Consider the following 22094-nt stretch of genomic DNA (forward strand, 5'->3'; position numbering starts at 1 on the left):
TATTTCTATTAACACTAAGAGAAAAATTTCATTTGGTTTCGAAGAGATACATTTAAATAATCCTTACCAATCACATCTGTAATCAATGAATTCAACATTATTTTAAACCGATGTTGAAAGCCGATGTCGATGTTGAACCAGCGAATGAAATGAGAAATTCGTAAGTCTCGAAAATCATGATATTGTTTTAATGAAATAATTTTATACGGAGGATTTTTTATTCCTTAATGTAATTTAGGAATTATTGTCACAAATGCTTTCAACATTTTTTAAACTTGTGTTGATAGCGAATGGGATGAGCATTTTGTAAGCTATGGCATTATGGAAACAGTTAATAAATAAATGATAATAAATAATTTAATTTTTTATACGAAAATAATTTTTTTTATTCTTTTGGGTAATGTAAGGAATTAGTAATGAAAACGTAAATAATGAATTCAACAATTTTTTTTAATTGTATTGCTAGAGAAAGATATGAGTAATTTATAAGCATTGACACTTTAGAAGTAGTTTCAGTGAAATGATTTTCATACGGATCCAAATTTTGTTGTTGTTCTACGTAATATAGGAATTATCGTAAATGTAATCAATAAATCGAATATTTTTATTGTGGTGATATGAGTAATTTATGAGCATTCACAATTTAAAAATGGTTTCAGTGATATGATTTTCGTACGGATGCTAATTTTTTATTGTTTTAAGTTAAATGGGAAATATTATCGTAAATGTAATGAATGAATTCAATATTTTTTTTTTTTTTTGTGTTGATGAAAATGATAGAATGAAGAGAGTAATTTACAAGCACTGGCAATCTGGAAATGGTTTCAGTAATACGATTTTCATACGCATCTAAATTTTTTATTGTTTTATGTTATGCAGGAAATTTCATCGCAAATGTAATCAACGAATTAAATTTTTTATTGCGTTGATAGCGAATGATATCAACAATTTATAAGCACTGACAACTTAGAAATGGTTTCAGTGATGTGATTTTCGTATGGATAAAAAATGTTTACTGTTTTATATTATATAGAAATTGTTATCGTAAATATAATCAATGAATTCAATATTTTTTATCGTGTTGATAGTGAACGACTAATTTACAATCTGACAATCTAACAGCGGTTTTAACGAAATATTTTTTATACACTGTAAAATAATCCCGTTTCAGAACATATGGGGCAGTTATGGTACATGGAATTTTTAAAAAAGTTTCTGAATATTTCAGAAAACTCTGAAACTGAATCCGCGTTAATGCGATACAGTTTCGTACTTTTGAAAATAAAATAAATGTTTCTCAATCGATCGGAAACAAATTAATAAAGATCTCAGAGACTATTGGAAAAATTTTGATGATTCAAAATTAGTTTTTGAAATTTTTGTACCGTTCACGGATGAAAATTATTTCTTCCTTAATGTTATTGAACAGAATAACATGCTATTGAACAACAATAACATGTTACTGAACAATAATAACATAAAAATTAATAAATTTTAAAGACTTTCCTTTCAATTTAAGGAGCTTGCAACTTGAAAAGTATGCCGACTGCTTATTTCTTCATCAGAACAAAAATCGACTAACAATTGGGGAAAAAAATCGGCTTTATAACTATGATGTTATTTCACATTTAACATATATAACATATATATATATCTATTTATACAATTATTATTTGACTAACAAATGTTCATGTATTTTAGGACAAGGAATATTGTTTATTTTATTGAAACAAAAATTTCACTTCAGGTATAAAATGAATAAGGATTATTATATGGAAATAAATGATAATCATTGTTTTTCCGAAAACTGCGGATAATTCTGATACCTCTTATTGATTCTATCCCTTCTTTAAGTACTATAACAATGGAAATTTTCTAAATGAAAGCAACCAAAAATGTTTTATAACGTGCTCTATTTTGTTGCAGTAATTTTTATTTTAGAAGAATTATTTTATTGTGTTATCAAAAATAGTTGCCATACATTCATCTAAGTTATTAACTTTATAACTATTTAAAATAAAACAATATGTAGTTAGAATACATGAAAACATACAGAGACATGAGATAAAGTTTATATGAAGCTAATTACTTTTAGGATATAAATACCAAAGCGTAAAAAAAGAAAACCTTTTCTTTTATATTTTTAAAAAAGAGATTGTATTTTTCCTTGTGCATACAATTGTACATAAAATTATATTTTAGTCAATAATTTAAGTTCAAGAACCAATGTAACTACAAACATTAAAGAATATATTTCTAAACTTAAGAATCAATATAATCTTCTTTTTAAATATCACTTGAAAATTACTAAAGTAAATAGCAAATTAAATTTTGATAAAAGAATGCAAATTTTTTCATAAATCATCAAAGAACACAAATGCTGATTAAATAAGGACTATAAAACAAATTTTTAAAATTTCTGTCCAAAGCTTAAAAAGCTATATGAACTTGATTTCATTCTTTAACATAATATATATAGCTATTTGCGTTTAAATTCAAGAAAAGCGAATTTGAATAATAAGATGCGTTCAATACACTGTGAAAGCTGATGAAATAGTAACTTCACAATTGGCCAACTGGGGCTTGCTTAGTGGTGCGTGTAGAGTAATACTAAGCTCTCCCCTCTCGCATACAATTTGTTACCCATAAAAAATGTTTCAAGAGCAGGGTATGACCTTGAGAAGTTTCCGCCTACTGCACCGCCCTTACTCGATTAAGGTGGTTAAGGATTCTACAAAGGTTAAATTCCGTTCTCACTGAACATGCTTTTAACTGATATACAGTTCAATATTTATTTACAGTGGAAAAATAAGTAAGAAATGCGAAGGAAGATATTTTGTTGGATTTTTTTAAATATCAAATACCAGGTATGTTTAGTTTTGTTTTTTTCCAAATGTCAGAAAACAACCGAATATAATCTGATGTAAATATAATATCTGGAGAGAACAAAATGTTAATGATTACATTCTTCTGTATTTTGTTAATTTATATCATATTTTATTGCAAGGAGTATTATGCCTTTCAAAAATCAATTAAATGAAACTTAAAATGTCATGAAGATACAAATGTCATGAAGTGAATTAATTGAGTTTACCACACTTAACGTTTAATATTTCATGAGCAATTGAGCTAACATTTTGCAAGTATGCTTTAAACACCAGATATGGTAAAAGAGAAAACCACCGAATATATTTGAGGATATTGATATAAATATAAAATTTAGTGCGAATATAACACCTATTTACGGTTACATTTCTCTTTATTTTGTTAGTTCATATCATATTTTATTGTATTGCGTATTTATGCATACCCAAAAAAACAATAAGTTAAACTGTCAGAACGTTATTAATTTAGTTTAATTGAGCCAGCAAGAAAACATTTATTTGCTTATTTAATTCATACTTAATAGTTCTACACTTATTGTTATGAGTGAAACTAGTAAAATCATACTATCGTTCAGCCTTGTTGCAACCTTAATATGATGTTAAACTAAAAAACAATTGCGCATTTTTTTAATTTAATGTTCAACTTGAATCAAAAAATTGCTCACTGCAACACCTTAATTTGGTAGAAACACATGTTGTGGTTGAACAATTTTTCTGAGAGGGCAACAAAATGAAATCTGAAGGAAGTAGTTATTTTTAGTTTAATGAAGCATAAATATACCATTTTCGTAGTTTTCGCCGATTTAAATTCTTTATATTAATGAAAGTTGAGGTTTTAATTATCTTTAATTCTATATAAACAAAACATATCTTTAATTTTTAAAAAGAGTCAGATATTTGAATTTTGAAATTTTAACGAACTTTAATTTTTGTGGTTTTGCTTTCATTATATCGAGATCTATTTTCTTTTTTCTTAACAAAACTATTTATTTACTATTCTTATATATTATTTTTAAAATTATTTTTATTTATTATTTATATTTAATATTCTCATTTATTTATTTTTTCCAATTTAATTTGTAATAATATTATTTTTTTCCTATCCAAAAAATATGTTTAGTATCTGACAAAACTACGTCCACTAAAAGTATTTGTTCATATTTTTCACTCCAAACAAACTAATTAATTTATTAACATTTATATATTGAACGACAGCCATCCAAATTCCATATTAAATTCAAAATTTTTAATGATAAAAAGTTAAAATTTTATATTGAAAGTTTGGCCTAGAGGTTTAAGCAAAAATAAGTACAGTAAAATTATTATATTCTGTCGTTGAAAATTCAAAATAGCTTATATTCTAAAAAATAATAAATCGTTGCACTTAACCATTACAATCATAAAGTTACAATATGAAACATTTTAATACTATCGAAGACTTTCTAACAATAAACTTATTAAAATTTTTCATATCTGAAGTATTAGTAAAACACATTAGAATAAGCAGTAATTTTAATCTTGTAAAAATGACATTATTTTACTGACATTATTGAATGACATTATTCCTTCCCTATATTTTTAAAACATTTCGTTTCAGTCCTGCATACAATTTTCAATAACCTTTATTAATTTAAAGTAATACTCATCAACAATATTTAGAGCATCGTATTTTTCTGTCAGTTATTGGTTTTTGCGAAAAAATTATTCGTTATTCTGAAAAATATATATATAAATATTTATTGGAAGCATTTTTAGTTTAGTTTCTTCACACTTATTTAGTTATTCTCTTATTTGCATTAAAACAATGATACAACTAAAAATATGAGTTAGCAATGAGAAATATATCATACAACAATAATTTCAGTACTTATTTTTGTCAATCAGTACTTATTTTCAGTATTTAGTAGATTTTAGTTCAGTACTTATTTCTTCGATATAAAGTAATATTTATTGATCAGTGATTATGAATTAAAAATTTCGCTAAATTTCATAAATGCTATATCTGACTTCCTTTTCACTGTGGTGACAAAATTTAACTTTTTTTATTTGAATTTTCTTTGATAAATTTAATTTAAAGCTATTTTCCTCATCACGATATAAAAACTCATACATAATTGTACGAAGAATAATAATTATGATTCGCAATTTTTAAAAATTTTGTATGAAAAATGCAGCTTTCTTGATTGACCAATGGGAAAAAGTCTTTCGGAAAAAAAAACCCGCAAATAATGACAACTTCGTAAATTATAAGACTAAATCATTCATAAAATTAAGAATACCATTCATGCAGCTTGTTATTGAAATTTGAATAATTTTCATATTCTATTGACACTTTTTTATAACATTTCAATCTACTTACAAAACTATCTTAAATTCATGATCCTTAGATTGGTAAACTTCATTTAAGGAATGAGCAATTTCAAGATGACATTCATTTACCATCTGAAACAAAAAAATAAAGATTTTAGTCACAAAAGTATTTAGAGCAAGGAAAAAAAGTAAATTGTGATAAATTTAATTTTTATCTGATATATCGGTGCATCTAACGTACTTTATTCAGTGCGATGAATATCCATAAATATTTTAATGAACATTTTATAAAAAAATAAAAAAAATAGAACCATGAATCATTTGCGTCCCATACACTTTAAATTATTATAGTATTTTTTCCTGAATGAAATTGAAAAATATACTCAAATGAATTTTTTCTCATGGTGCATTATGTTACCACTTCAGAGTTCTCAAAATTCGCTTTGGCAATATAGGATTTTGTTGGCAATAAAAGCATTTATTTTTGTAATATATTATTTTTGATACGAACCTCTTATTTTTCTATTACAAATACTAAGAATTATATGACTGAATTACCTGTTTTTATCCAGGGTTCGTACACACCTGTAAAAATTTAATAATTGGTATTAATTTTGTTATAAAGAAGTTAAATTTTTTTAATATCAGCTTCCACTATCAAATTAAAATGTCACATCTGCCATTTTCTGAACTATATAGTATATACAGTTAGAGAAAATAAAATATTCTGGTAGCTACAAACATAATAATATATTTAAAAAAATATATAAATACTACTACCACTCTTAAATTTTTTCAGGTGTGTATAAACCCTATTATTATTATTTTCTTTTAAGTACATGTTTCCTAAATTTGATGGTTTGACACTCAATGAGTTCAAAATATAGAAAATAAAACGTTTAGGACGTCAATAAATAAAGTTTATCAATAATGATGATGTAATTTTATAAGGCTACAGCATGAAAGGATTTGTTAATGAACCAAATAGAAAGAAGTAAAATATCTAATTGTGACATTTTAATTCCCTTTTTACAATTTCTGAGTATCATTACTCCGAATTATCATTTTGAAAATTTGGGACATTAGAACATTATATCATCATTTCACTTTTACGAACTGTACTAGTATTAACGTATTTTCTGTGAATGATGTCAGTTACTTAGTGGATATTATGGTAAAAACCCAATACAATTTTATGTTTTATTAATTTCCGCGTCAGTCACAAAGAAGTAATAAATAAATATTTTATTGCATTAAAGTAGCAATAAAAATTCATATTACTTAAGTTTTCAATTAATTTGGGACATTTATTTCACATTTCGTAATGCTGGAAAGCTTTTGAGATGGTGGGTGTTTCAAATTTTTTATTAGGTTTAATCCTTTATGGACTACTGTTGCTAAAACTTAAAATTTTTTGTGACATAAAAAATACCTTTATGAAAGAAAGTGTGAGGACATTTATGCTTGTCGTCTCAGTTAATTAGTTTTAACAAGTTTTCAGCTAATTAGGGACATTTAGTTCACATTTTGTAATGCTGGAAAGCATATGAAATTATGGGTGTATCAAATTTCATATTGAGTTTAACCCTTTAAGGACTAATGTTGCTAAAACGCATCATTTTTGTGACGTAAAAAGAGTGAGGACATTTAGGTTTTTATTGTCATTACCGTTTAGTGCATTTGGAAAAGTACAAGGCCTTTTTTCAAAGAAGAGAATGCTAGTAGAAACAAGACATTCATTTAAAAGAAAGCCAACTTTTGTGGTAGCTAACAGAATAAATAATTTATTGTCTCTTTGCGCATCATATATCTGCCAACTCTTCAATGTGGTTGCAAAACTTATATTATCACATTTTCTTCTTCTTTAAATAAATGCGGTTTAAAATCATTTTGACTACCATTACATTTAAATAATTAAAAAAATATACATGGTAGGCTTGCTAGCTCTCTTTAAGTACTTTTAAGTGGTGGCTAAATTTTAACGAAACTTCAGCATACAATCTCAATTTAATTGGATTTTTATTAATACTAGGAAAACACTTTTTGGAAAGGCGAAAAGTTGGCCGATATGATATCGATATTTATGCAATATATTTTATGTAAATTTCCAACTTATATTCAATAAATTTAATTTCATTGTTCAAACTTAGTTATATTAAAAAATGATGCATTGCATTGCTAAGTATTTAATCATAGATATTTTAAAGTAGAGTGGCTAAAGCAAGAAAAAATTAATAAGCAGTAAAGAAAGATTGAAGAAATATTATAATTATTTTTTCAATGGTGGTCACTTGGAACTATGGTCCATTGGCCACAGAAAGTGCCAGAACTGCTAACTCTCTTTTTGTTACCCAGTAGACACCTGTGGCGAAGCCACAGCGGTGGAGCAGCGTCGCCCACGTTGCACTACCACAACCCGTTTATAGGGCGGATCACATTCACACATTCCCACACAAAGGAGAAAAGACATAGAACACAGATAGATAGAAAGAAACATCCATGCCTTGCCCGGGATTCGAACCCAGAACCTTTCTGATCCAGGGACAGTTCCCTGCCCCCTACACAGGCCGGTTGGCTTGAAGAAATAAATTGATTTTACTATTTTCAGCCTGCTAAGATATATTTGAATAGTAAAGAAATAATTTTTGATTATAAAACTGGCCAGCTTAATTGCTAAAAGTATAGTAAAATTAAAATATTTGTCACTACTTTTTAAATTTTTCCTGGTAGTAGCCACCCTATAAATGCAACAAGGCAACGTAAGGCGAATCAAGAAATAAATTTTCTACATTCCATTTCACTTTTTTATTTCAATTGAGGAAAATCAATGCTTGAAGCTTAATGTCAAAAATCTTAAAATATGGTTGTTTACTGTGATACATTTGGTTCTACAAAAAAAATTGTTAAAGGAGGACCTTATATATTTCATAGGTCAGTTACATTATCAATATTTGTAATTATAATTGCTTTATTTACTATAAAAATGTACATTCCTTAAAACATTATACGAATCTCGATTGTTTGATTTTATTCATACTAAATTCTGAATAGATAACTTTAAAATCTCATCTATGTTTTATATGTTTTTTTCCGTATCATCATAAATAAAATATAATACCCTAAAAATATATTATAATATAATATAATAACCTTGGCTTACGAAATTTAGATCAATTATTAAATATACTAACCGTAGTAATCCATACACATTGCAAGCTTATTGCCATATTTTCCGGCATTGGGTATTCAAAAATACTTGTTCTCGTTTGCTGCTTATATATATATATATATATATATATATATATATATATATATATATATATATATATATATATATATATATATATATATATATATATATATATCAGCCCACGCGATTATATCCGCAAAAAAATGTCGTAATCGTGTGGGCTGATGGAAAGATTTTATTACTTTTATTCTCTGGATTTTTTAAAGATTTTTTATCCTTTCCCCCCCCCCCAGTTGTTTGTTATTTTTTATTATTATTTTTCTCCCCCCCCCCTTTTTTTCATATGTCTGTAATTTTCCTTTGTTCTATCTTCATTTTGAACTTATCTCATGAGTTCTGTTTACTTGCAGCTTATGCGCAATAAATGAAACTTAATGTTTTTCTTAATTTTCTTCGTGTTTTGTTATATTTATTTTGCTGTATATATATATATATATATATATATATATATATATATATATATATATATATATATATATATATATATATACAATATGCATAGATAGATATTCACAAAACGCAATAAAAATAAAATTAGGATGAAGTTACTGAAATAACTGAAGAGAAATTTTTTTAAACTATCATATATTTCAAACATTTTCTTTATTCAAACATTGATTCAAGCAAGTTAGACAGCCTTTTCATACATTATACTAAATGCATTTCAACATATACATTGATAGTACTGTTAACTATTTTAGATTAAATATTACTCAACAGGACACTAATAAAGAATGACTCATATCATTTGTTAGAGGTACATCATGTACTTTCTCCATTCAGTTGTCCATTATTCTCATTATGAGAGAGATTTCAATGGGATTGAGATACTATTTTGATTTCTTTATTACTCTCTGTGCATGCTTAATCTAGACTCTTAAGTGTATTTTCAAAAGTAGCAATGAAGAAATTGCATAAATATATCTTTCAGGCATCCATTGAAATGCATAGTGCCTTGTTTTGCATAATGGCGTACTATGATTGTCCAAACCAGACCGCTTGGTTGTAATGCCATTCTCCTCAAAATTGGAAATAGCAATAGGAGGAGGAAAAATGTCCTTCTAGATCCAGATGTTGTCATAAAACGCATAAATTACCAAAAGAGCGATTAATTCTTCGTAGCCAGTGACAACGAAAAATGTAACGGCCCGATTTAACAATGAATATTCATTTAGAAACCTACGACTTTGAAGATTTCTTTTCTTAGGTTCCATTTTATTTATCCTTTTTCCGAACCAAATCGATTGGGGACTTTCTTCCCTTACTTCCTTTTAGTGCGAAACTTTATCACCAGACGGCGTTATTTATGTTCTTTAAATGGTCAGCATTGAGAAGACATCCCCTCTGCTTTATGGATCGATTTAATTGCCAGCGTTGCTTTAACTAGTCAAAATGGGTGGTTTCTGTTAGAGAAACCATGCATAATAATGAATAAGTTGAAAGGAAACAATGTAGTTATCGTGTACAGAAGAGTTATTTCTGATTCGGTCTGATTAAGAAATTTGCAAAGGGAAAAAGAACGTTGCACTGTTATTGCTAAAGGCCTTGTTTTAAGGGGGAAAAATAGAAGCAAACATAATACAGAATTCATTTAAGTACAAGTTGATTAAAAAAAAAAGTTATTTTAATTTATTTTGAAAATAAATTTTGAATAGATTTTTTGATGAGCACATTTTTTTCCTTTTAATTAACGTGTTCAGTCTTTTTAATTCTTTTGGCTAAAATTACGGCGTACTTTTTTCGTATAAATTAAGTATATCCATTTAACGTATATTTTTAAATTTAATCATAAGTACAGTCCTGAATCACTCTACCTTCCCCCCCCCCCCGAAAAAAAAAGTTGTTACAAAATTATTTAATTATTAGAAGTTTTTTAGATCAAACATCATAACATTAAATAAATAAGTAACACTTTTATATATATATTTTATTTTGTGCTTGAATTTATTATTATTTTTAGTTTGATTGTTAGTACAATGAAATAAGAAAACCATTCATTAATTAAATCTAAAAACTCAAAATGTTTGTATGAAAAACAATTTACAAATATACGAATATAAAACTATTTTACAAGGCTTTTACATTTATGAACTATACTCGAAAATTTGAGTATTTTTGTAAGTGAAAATGCAAAAAGAAAATTTTAAAAAACACTATGTATCTTCAGTTAACACATATTTTTTTATTATTTTTTTATTTTTTTAATTTTTGTTTCTGCGTGAGATTTTATAATGGATCTTGGATATTTTCACATCGCTGATTTAAAATCTGCAATCGATTTCCTTCTCCAAGCTACAGTTTTTTATAAAATGACATTTTTAGTCTATTTTTTACTACTATGTGCAAGTTTAAAAACGTTATATATAAGCAAGAGGTCGCAGAGTTGTGATAAACTTCTAGGGGAGTTAGAGCACATCATCAGGATTAAAATAGCATATAAACCCATGCATGGAATCACTAGGGGGATTTACTATTATGACCAGTTCAGAAACACACGATGAAAGAGTCTTTAATAGTCAAGCACCCTTAGCAGCGTAGGACGTCATTTTCGGGTGTGTGTTTCAATGCAACTTTAATCCTGATGATGTGTCCTAGAAGTTTGTCCCAACAGTTGCATGACTTCCACTTATATATAACGTTTTTATGCTTGTATATTTCGACAAAAATTGACATTATAAAGAAATCTGTATTTTTAGGATCAAAACTAATTTTAGATATGAAATTCTTTCTGTAGAATTAGGCGAGTTCAAATATTTGTATTAATGCAACAAAAAACTCGTTCCCAGTGTAAGCAATAAATGAAAAATATTTATTAAACAGGAAATATCTTACAAGCCTAAATGCAATTCCTAAATCGTTTCGATGTGATAAAAAATAAATAAGCAAACTGCTATTTTGGTTCTTATAGGCAATAGAGTTTACGCCTGATCCATAGGAGAATCTTGACACCTGTGTGTAAAACAAAGCTGAAAAACAAAGCAGAGAAAAAGTTAGATCTTGGATAACTTTTGATCTTATAATTGGAATTTTATGTACTACAATTACTTCATGGTTTTAGCTTTCTTACTAAGATATAACAATTAATTAAAGCACATGACATTACGATACTATACAGACTTTCTACGAATTAACATGCCTATTTTTAAAAGGTTTTGCATTTTTTTCCACATAGAGAATAAGAAAATAAACATGAATATAAACGTATGATAATCATACGATAGCATGCCTCTGACAAAATAAAACAATGTTTTTGTTTACAATTGATTTTTCTTATTCTCATTTCTCCATGAGTTGAGAAAATCCATTTTGGAAAAAGCAAAAGTTGGCAGTTATGTTAACATGAGCTCTTTGGTGAATAAGGGACTAACTTTTCAGCGTCTGGATTTTTTTTGTTGTTTTTTTTTTTTTTTTTTTTGTTTTTTTTTGTTAGGTCAATTTTTAAGCTCCTAAGAGCCGTTGATAAGAATCTCTTTTATTGGTTCTGTTAAATGCCACATTTTTAAAAGCTAATTCGTTTCCCAATATAAGATTCGATGGAGAAATTAAATTTTAAAAATAAGTTTGGTCAAAAATCCTTGAAAACCATTATTCGAGACTTCCTGCCTAAGAAGTAAAACAGCCATGGCAACAATAAGGGAAAATAATTAAAAGTGGTAGCTTAGGTGTGGGCGTGATGAATTTTGCAATTGCAATTGCTTTCAATTAATTCTAACATTAGTGTTAGTTCAAAGTATAACTATCTTTAAACTAAGTAGTGATGAATTTAATAAATTAAACTGCTTTTATTCCACTCCCAAATAAATTGCTGAAAAAATAATTAGGCTCACAGTTTTATCTTTTTATCCTAAATGTTGCCCACCTCTTATTGTATTAATATTATTTCCGTTTTATTTATTTCTAAGGACTATATCTGATTTCATGCTGTTAATTTTCCACATTTGAATTAAGAATTCATGAAAAATTATTTAACTCGCTGAAATAAAACAAAAATTATCTTTTAAATAAATAGAAAAAGAATTAGTTTTTACAAAAGTTTCTGACTTGGAATTATATAGTAAGTTCAAGATGAAATTAAAATATAATTATCTAATGGTACAAAAATGTTAATTCTTCTTCTTGTTTCTCATTCACCCTCTTTTTTATTGTTTTTAGAGAACGTGTCTCATCCTTTGCTTTTTATCAATCATTAATTTCTAAATCACTTATTTCAAAGCTTATATTCTACTAAACTAGAAGCTACGCTGAAATAAAAGAAGGTAAATTTTGTTGAATCTTTCAGTTAGAAAAATTCTGTACTGTTATTAGAAAATTAACTATCGTTTTATTTCTCAAATAACTAAAATTGTGTATAAAACATGCATAAAATTCAATATTATGCATCATTTTGCCCGGATGTTTATTTTGAACGTTTCATGTTCTGTTCCATAGAGGGAGCTAGAGGTGCTGGAGGCTAGACGTTGTTGAAAAACGTAATTCTTATCGGAGTTCTTAAGGAGTGATCTATACGTGAGCTATTGAATAAGTAAATAGAAAAGAGGAAATTAATTATTTACTATTTAAGTCTAAATCTTGTAAGCTTTATATTTGAGTTCCAAAGAAAATATTGAATAATTTATCTAGTCTTTTATTTAGAAAAAAAGTTATGTTAAAATATATGTAAATTAGTCAGATTTTTTTTCCCTTTGTTAAAACCTGACCTTTTTTTTTGTTTTGTTTTTTGTTTTGGCATAAATTATTTTTTTCTTTGAAATCCTTTGAAAGAATATTTAATTTCATTTAGAAAGTATAAGCAATTAAAAAATACTGGGTAAAATATACTACTTGACAGAATGTTAAAAAAAAATAAAAATGATACGATAAACAGAAAGTTAAATCAAATTTAACCAAACGGACTTTATATACGAAAAATTTATTTGGTTGTAATTTAAGAGTTGTGGGATATCAGCTCAACCGTAAATCATATTATCCGGTTTTACCAGCTGATCCTGGGGACAACTGGTAGCATTCAATTAGATTTAAACGACAAGTATATTTATCAACATCAAAAATGATTCATGAAACTTTTTCTTCAGAATTAAATTTAAATTCATCATCCGTTTATTAAACAACTTTTTTTTAAATCTGTTTTAGAAAATATCAAAATTGGTTTCAATGTTAAAATGTCAGCCAATGTTAAAATTTCAATTTAATTTCACCTTATTTTTTTGTTTATTTATTTATTTGAAAAATATTAATATTCATACGGAGCTGCTCCGAAAAATCTTTATCCTCCATTTTGATTATATGTTTAATAATACTACAGTGTCTTTATGATCTTGAATTTTAAACATACGTATACGTTTTATTTTGAAAGTCTGACTAAAGTTTTGATTATTTTAGTTAATCAACATGCATAATGTGATCATTATTTTAAAAGAACTTTTATGTAACTTTACACTTATATTGATCAAAATAGAGTTAAATAGTTCGTAACTTCTTAAAGTAATAATGAGTACAGTAATAAAGGAATAAAATCACTATTGTTACTTAGTTTTGGACTAAGTCAGGATTTGGTTTTAGAAGCTGAATGCTCATTCTGTGAATTTCAACAATTTATAATAATATTCTTTTCAAAAAACGATTTCTTTCAATTTTACAAAAAGTCAAAAGTGCTAGCAAGAATGTTCCATTACTAACATTTACTTTTCACATTCAAAATACTTTTGTTACCTAAACATATTCATAATAAAAATTTCCTATTCTGGTCTGAAATCACCGCGCAGTACTTTTTCGAAGTTAAAGTAGTTGCTATAAGTAGTAAATATTCTCTTGTTTTCAACATACGTACCTTCAAACATTTGAAGTTTTTGCGATTTATTTTTACCAGTGGTACCATCTTATCTACTATTAGGAAAAAAAATTTTTGTAACTACGGAAATTCCTTAGTTGTTGGAGAGTATGTATTAACACTTTTTTCGTAAAGGCACTTTTTACGTGATTGCTAACTTTTTCGTCTGGCATTCATGTTAAGAAAGTAACTTGTCCTTCGAGACATGTCTGGTATCAACCACGAAAAAATAATAATAAAATAAATAATAAAATGAAATAAATAAACAAGTAAGTAAAAAATAAAATAAATAAATAATAAATAAATTTACTTCAAGTAATGTCTATTTTTATTGTGTTATTTGAGTACACTATTGTTATCTTTAATAACTAGATTAATCAGTCTAATATATATGACTTGTCAGCCAAAGCAAACTGTAATATTATTTTAAATACTATATCTAACATTTTACTTCTCATAAATGAAAACTATATCAGTCAATATATTATATATAAATATATTGTATATTAATTGATATAGCATTTATGAAAAGCTAAATTTTAGATAGATTTAGAATAATATTGCGCTTTTCTTCTTTGGGTGACGAGACATATATATTAGATTTATTAATCTAATTATAGAAGTCAAACATAGTATTCTGTTTTGACCGGAAGAGTCAATGCTTCTTTTTGTTGAAATTAATAAATAATTTTCTTAAGAAAAAATAAAATAAATGATTTTTGAAAGTGTTTTTAATGTATTTCGCTTGCTATATATGTTTTGTTTTTTTCGTAAGATAAATTATAATAAATTTTTAAAAAATGGGAAAATACTAATTCCTTCGCTTAAAAGAATAAGTTAACCCACTAACCAAGACTCTGGTATTCTGTCATTTACTATTTCAATTAAAAGGTTTTGATTATAAATATTTCAATCAAGTTCTATTTTTTTATATTTTAAATTCACATTGTTATTAGATATTTTTTCATTTTTTTCCTTTTATGATCTTGATAGAAATTCCGTTAAATTTTTAAATCCATTAAATCTTTTCATTCTTCAGCTTAAAAAGACAGAGACAGCTTTCTAATTTCAACAAAATTTTTGAAATCAAGTATAAAAATAAATAAAAGCAGATTGAGTTTTGAAAAAAAAAAGTGCTTCCATGTAAACAATAACCCTTTCTTCCAAGAAAAAAAGTTTTTTTTTTCTTGCTCCATCAAGCCATTTAACAGCCTATTAAACTATATTTTAGCTTATTTATTGCTCACTATAAATCTCAATCCATCCACAGTCTTTAATTCCAAGCTAAAGAACTGCAAGCTTTATCACTTAGCATAAGAAAAACCGACAAAAAAATCCAAATAAAAAGGCAATGATATTCTGGCGCCTCCTATGGCTATCTTCAATGAAATGCTTTTTAAGTAGCTATTGTTTCCCTATGAGAATGTTTTAAGAGCACTTTGACAACTGATTGTCCACCTTAACTTGACAACTCGGATGGGGGCTTGGCTCATGAGTGTCTTGTTTTATAGTGTCTCCAGCGCCAAACTATTGCACGCGACGCCAATTTCAAAGATTCTTATCTAAGCTCACGAATAACGGCACAGTATATTACATTCTAGAAATAAAGCTCCGGTTTGTCGAGGAGAAAAGATTATTTAACCTGCATCCATCTTGACTGCAAATGAGTTAGAATATATTTGCAGGTAGATTATTGTTAAACGGATTAAAAAAGAATTGATTAATGACGTCTTTTCATTAAAGTGATCTTTCCTCCCCCATATAAAATGCGTTCTACGGGGGACGAATTAAACATTTTAAGGGATAAATTAAACATTTAATTAAACTACAAGGAAAAAATTAAACATTTGTTAGCAATCATTTCTCGAGAAATAAAAAATAACGTTCCTATTTATAGTTAAAATAAACGTAAAAAGAAATTAATAAGAATCTTGTTTTTAAATAAAAAAGCAATTTGCAGTGATTTAAAAAACATCCAATAAAATAGGCTTCAAGAAATGGGAATTATTTCTCAAAAAAAAATTTTATGGAATATTTATTTAGAAATAATATGAAATTAAAAATGTTGCTCATTTATATTAAATTAAGCGAATTTACTTTTTATTTTATAATCAATGCAAACTAATCTTTTTTTTATTTTTAAAATTGTCAATTGCACTTAAAATAAAAATTAAGATACTTTTTTCAAAAAAAAAATTATGCATACGTATTATGTTGGCATTTGGCGTTTTCTTGTTCGTGTACAGTTTTAATCTTAAAATTTACGATGCGACTATAATAAGATACGACTATTTGCACGTAGAAAATTTGACTTCATTTTTTTCTAAGAATGCCAGTTAAATTCAAGTCCATTTAATTTTATTTTTAAAAACATTACAAACTTTTTAAAAAGTATTTTTTAAAATATTATTTATTTTTTAAGAATTTTTAAAAAAAATTATATATAATTATGCAATGAATGATGGATTTTTTTTATTTAATTTACTTATTTATGTATGAAATTTATAAATTGTATAAAAAAAATGCAATATTAAAATAAGAAATTTCTAATTCATTATATATATCTTCATTATCATAGTTGGTCGGACAGCCCAAAGTGGGCCAATGCCTTTCTCTGAAGATTTCTCCATAACGACTTCCGATATATCTTTGATCATAATATACATGCATGCATACATACATGTGATGTGTATTAAATTTCATTTGGTGTATGGTGCATTGCTTCTTAATGTTAAATAAATATGTTCTACTGTGATTTTAAAATGGTTCCAAAGAGTTTTAATATGAAAATTTGAATTCTAATATTTATTTTCATTCATTCTGAATCCCATGAGAAAAAAAATAATTTAAATAAAATGTTGAACCTTATTTTTTTAATAGTAGTTCTGTGGTGAAACATTTATAATTATAGTTAAATATATTAACTACATAATTAGAAAATATTTCAACTGTTTAAACTATTGTGACAAAGAGTGCACTTTGATAAATAGAGCATCCCATTTTTGGTGTTGAGGTAAACTAATTACATTTTCAAATACAGAACTGTAGTTTCATGCCAAAAAAATTAGATGAAATTTAAAAAATAATCGGAGAGAATATATTACTAAAAATGTGTTTGTTTTCTAGTGAGCAAAATATTTATGCAATGAAACCATTAAATTGATTCTATTACACATGAAAATATGCATTGGCAGTAAATAAACAAAATAAAATAAAGAATTAAAAAAATAAATAAAACTACAATAGCGAAAAATTATATAAAAATATAGCTACAGTGCTCTGTAAGAAGTTTTAGTTCTTCTTAACACCAAAAATGATGGCAAATTTTTTACAGTGTATTTCGCATTTAAAGAAATGAACACATGAACCATACTTGTTTAAATGAAATATTTATTGCAAAAACTTTTCTTAACATTTTTGAAAACAGTTAATAATATTTAATTAATATACATACATATACAGAATAAATTCAAATATAATAAATACAGGCAAATTGAAACTCAATTGTTCAGAAACATGAAATAAAAAAATGATCAAATATTACAGAAGAGAGGGGAAAAAAAGGAAATAAAAAGTGTAGCGTATAGTACAAGTATCAAACAAGGCACAGATAAAGTAACTGATCGAAAAATAAGTACCAATTTAAGCATTCATAAGTTATAAACTGAAAAATAATTTACATATTCAATAAAACTAAAATAAAAATTGATAGTTGTTCTAGAACAGGAACGCGTTGATTTAACTTTGATTTTGAAGATTATGCAAAATAACTGGTTCAAACCATTACGCGAGTATATTCTGTGAATCCTTTATAATTACTCTATAAACCTCATCTTTCAATAATTAAAAGCAATAAGATTAACACATCAACATAAGGAAGAAACTGATTAGTTACGAAAGGTGAATAAAAAAATTACAACAATTTTAAAAAATTAATCTAAGGTTGTTTTTTTTTTAAGAAAGAAAAAAATATGTAATGAACAGTAATTAAATACTTAATGCAACTATGATTATCAATTTTCTATAGATTCAACAATTATACCTAAATAATATAATATATATAAAACCAGTATCAGTTAATTTTAAATACTTTCTTTATAAGTAAAAATAAATAACACAAAATATGATTATTTAATAGAGAACTGACGATTTAAGCTTAAGTTGAATCATTAAAAATCTTATGAAGTTTTAATAGCATAAATTGACAGTAATAACTAGATTCACTTTGATCAACAATGCATTCAATTAAAAAAAATATGTAATTTGTTAGATTATGTGTAAAAATAAATGAAACAAAAAGAAACATTTGTTTTTATTCTATATTTACATAACGATGATTTCATTTTGAAAAATGAAAAGAAATTGATTCAACAACTCATCGCTATAAAAAATAAAGTTGATTTGGTGCCAATAAATTAAAAAAAAAACTCTTTTACAGAATCTATCAGTTTTAAGGTAACTAGAAAATATTAACAATAAACAGTGATTAAAGTCCAAATTTCATAATTAATGCAATTACCTTTAATAGTCAACTGTGCAATCAACAATTATCCTTAAGTCAATTATTATATACATAACAACTATCATTCATGTTGTCTTGGAGCTATAATCAATATTGCAAATTATAATTACCAAACAGAAAAGTAATATTTTAAGATCAAGTTGAATCCGCATAGAGATTTCTATGACAATAATTGCCAGTAATAACTGGACACGCTTTCATCTACGCCACATTCCAATTAATTAGAAATTTGAGACTTTGTGTGAAATTTTCCCGTGTCGTATGCAATTGTCGAAGCTGCTGGCAGTGCCATAAGGCATTATTAACAATCTTTAATAAGGACCGCAACCAGCATAATTATGGGCGCTGATCATTACCTGCTGGCAAGCAAAGCTCTTCTGCGTGATGGACGCGACTCTCTATCAGAAAGTAGAGCTCCCCTGGGCACTGTTTGCAGGGATTAAGTGCCAAAAGGGTGTACAGAAGACAGTCTGTTTACATGTATATTACAAGACATAGTGTGAAATAGCACATACAAGGATATCGAAATTCCGTGTAGTTGGGTTGTTTACGTTGACTAGTTGTTCGTTGGATATTGTATTAAAGACGACACTAATGTCGGCTGTGGAAGAAAATAAGTGTTTATGAGTCTTTGGAATTAGCTAGGTGTGGGTTTTCTTAGATTTAACACAAATTCATGAAATGCAGACTAGATTATTTCATCAGTAAACCTATCAAAATTTAAGAGTTCTTTCGAAAAATGAAAAGGTGATATGAGAATGGTTTCGTTTTTTAACAAAATATGATTTAATTACTTTCAGTTATTTTATGTGATTCTAATTTGCGTAGTTGAGAAATGCATTAAATCATCCTATTTTATAAGTTTTTTGTAGGATAGGTTTATTATAATAAAGACTAAATTTTTATATTTATTATCTTATCCCTTAGACGCAGATGAGATACCGGGGTTTCTTTTAAATATTTTTTCCGGCACTCTAATTGCTAGTAAAAATATTTTTTTGTATTTTTTAATTATAAAAAACAATCTAATAGTCTAGAAAAAAATCTGTTAGATTATTGGATTTATATTTGTACTAAAATATAAAATCAAAAAAAGTAATTTGAAAAACATTTTTTTTCATTTAAATTCAAAAATTTATCATCAATAATTGATTTTGTAAATCAATGAAATTTCATTGACAAATAACTGTTCCTGTTAGATCTGGATAACTGAAAATAAGAGCAAATTTGAAGAATTGTAGCTTAGAAGTAAGTCGTGTTTAATAGATTGCTTTAGCATAGAAAAAGACACAGATGTTTAATGCTGTATTTCATAACCATAATTATTAGAATGCTAAATATAGTATCTTGACTTAACATAAAATAATGAAATAAGTGTGAAAAATATGTTTAATAAAAATTCAGCGTCAAAGGTATTTATCAGAATGTTAAAAGATAAATAAATTGTCATGAAGATATTTAATTTCTAAATTATTTCCATATATATATATATATATATATATATATATATATATATATATATATATATATATATATATATATATATATATATATATATATATATATATATATATATATATATATATATATATATATATATATATATATATATATATATATATATATATATATAATGAAAATTTTTAAAAGGTTTCAAGTCTGTTACTCATTTGGTAAATAAGAAAATGGGTAAAAAAATGGTAATAAAATTTTATTTTTTGACATTGATAGTCGTAAACCCAAAAATTGGATCGGTTGTTCAACGAGAGTAATAAAATAATATAAAATGCGAATTCTCTCTTATATTGTTTACCTTAGTGTGAATAAAAATATATTTACAGATAAAATACAATTCAAATGCTATTAATTAAAAGAAAATTCTTGATTAGTCCATTTTGTTAACGTCTTGAAATTAACAATAGTTTTGAGGAAAAGTGCTGAATTGCTTGAATTCATTTTTTAAAACAATTAATAATTTTCCTGTTAATAAGCGATTTTTAAGAATTAAATTTTTTATGATCTTAAAAAATAAAAAAAGCGTAATATTTTCCTTACTAATAAGTATATAAATAATAAGTATATAAATAAGTATAAGTATAAATAATATTTTAAGTACAAGAAAAATTAATCCGTGAAATTTAATGAGATATTTTTTTTCTGAATTATTATGATTTTCCAATAATAACTAACTATTGAGTTAACTTAAAACTGTGTACAAATAATTGCCCTCCTTTTAAATATAATCAGAAACAATTCATTTCTTTTTATAAATGCATAGTCCAAAGAACAGTAATGACAGCACAGAAACGATTTCATAAAATCCCAAACACGACCATTTACGATATTTATAGCTTCTATTGTGATATTACTACTTTTCAGTTGGCCAAGATAAATCAAAAGGATTTCGTTCCCCCTTTCCTCATTTCAATCAGGGGTACACCCTTTTCCTATCCATCCTATCTAATCTTATTTAATACGCTTACTATCTAGTTCTTTGTAATGTTCATATTTTGTTTTGTCGATCAATCAAGCAGCAATGGCTTCAATCTTTATGAGAAGGCCATCAAAAACTTGGTTGCAGGCATTATGATTTATCTGAAGCAATGTCTGGAGCAACATATCAAGTGTGGGTCCTAGAGGAACATTTCTTCCCCCGACTGTCGTACTTTGTCCAGTGACTGCAGAATATAATGTTGGATACCAATCACTTGAACAGTATAGTCTTCTGATGGAAAACACTTAGGGTTGCCGAGTTTCATTTCTTCTTTTTATTTATAGTCAAGAAATTGCTCAGAATCTCGCCAAGTGTCATATTATGGGGGTATCTGAAAAGCAATAATCGTGATATATCGTGATTTTTTTCTTCACAAAGGTAAAAAGGGGTATCGCAATTATTTCGCCATTACTGTTTCATTTTCATCACAATAAACTCAAAAAAATTCTGAAAAAAATTCCTGCTCTCAGGGTGCGGGTATTTTTTACTGTAAATTCCATTTTACCAGAACATATTACGGAAAAACAAAACTGATGTAACGTAATCTTTACAGTCATGATTACAGTAAAATTCTTGAATTACTCTAATTAAATAACAATAACTATAAGAGTTACAGTAAAATATTTTGCAGTGAAAATGTATTTTACGGATGATGCACCCGAAATGCGGGTACTTTATAAAGCGATTTTTTACAGTGTATTAACCCTTTAAGTGTTGAGTCCTAGGATAAAATTGCACATAAATTTATCTTTTACTCATTGTTTTGTCAATTAACGACATGGAGAAACATGTCTTTCTTCTCCTTT

At 26.3% G+C, this 22094-nt stretch overlaps 1 protein-coding gene and 1 long non-coding RNA gene across 5 annotated transcripts in view; one reads left to right on the forward strand and one right to left on the reverse strand.

The window, feature by feature from the left end:
• The window catches only part of LOC107457034 (uncharacterized), a 74942-nt gene extending 69611 nt beyond the window's left edge, over window positions 1-5331 (reverse strand). For both annotated transcript variants that reach the window (XR_001585791.4, XR_015430865.1), the window contains exon 1: window positions 5245-5331. This is a non-coding gene — a long non-coding RNA (uncharacterized LOC107457034). The remainder of the gene's footprint in view (window positions 1-5244) is intronic.
• Window positions 2656-22094, forward strand: part of LOC107457033 (homeotic protein ultrabithorax) — a 234285-nt gene continuing 214846 nt past the window's right edge. For all 3 annotated transcript variants that reach the window (XM_021148683.4, XM_071187998.2, XM_071187996.2), the window contains exon 1: window positions 2656-2867. The gene's annotated coding sequence lies outside the window, so the exon portion shown is untranslated. The remainder of the gene's footprint in view (window positions 2868-22094) is intronic.

This window comes from Parasteatoda tepidariorum, chromosome 12, assembly GCF_982258835.1.
Source record: "Parasteatoda tepidariorum strain Cologne lab strain chromosome 12, Ptep-v5.0, whole genome shotgun sequence".
NCBI lineage: Eukaryota > Metazoa > Arthropoda > Arachnida > Araneae > Theridiidae > Parasteatoda > Parasteatoda tepidariorum.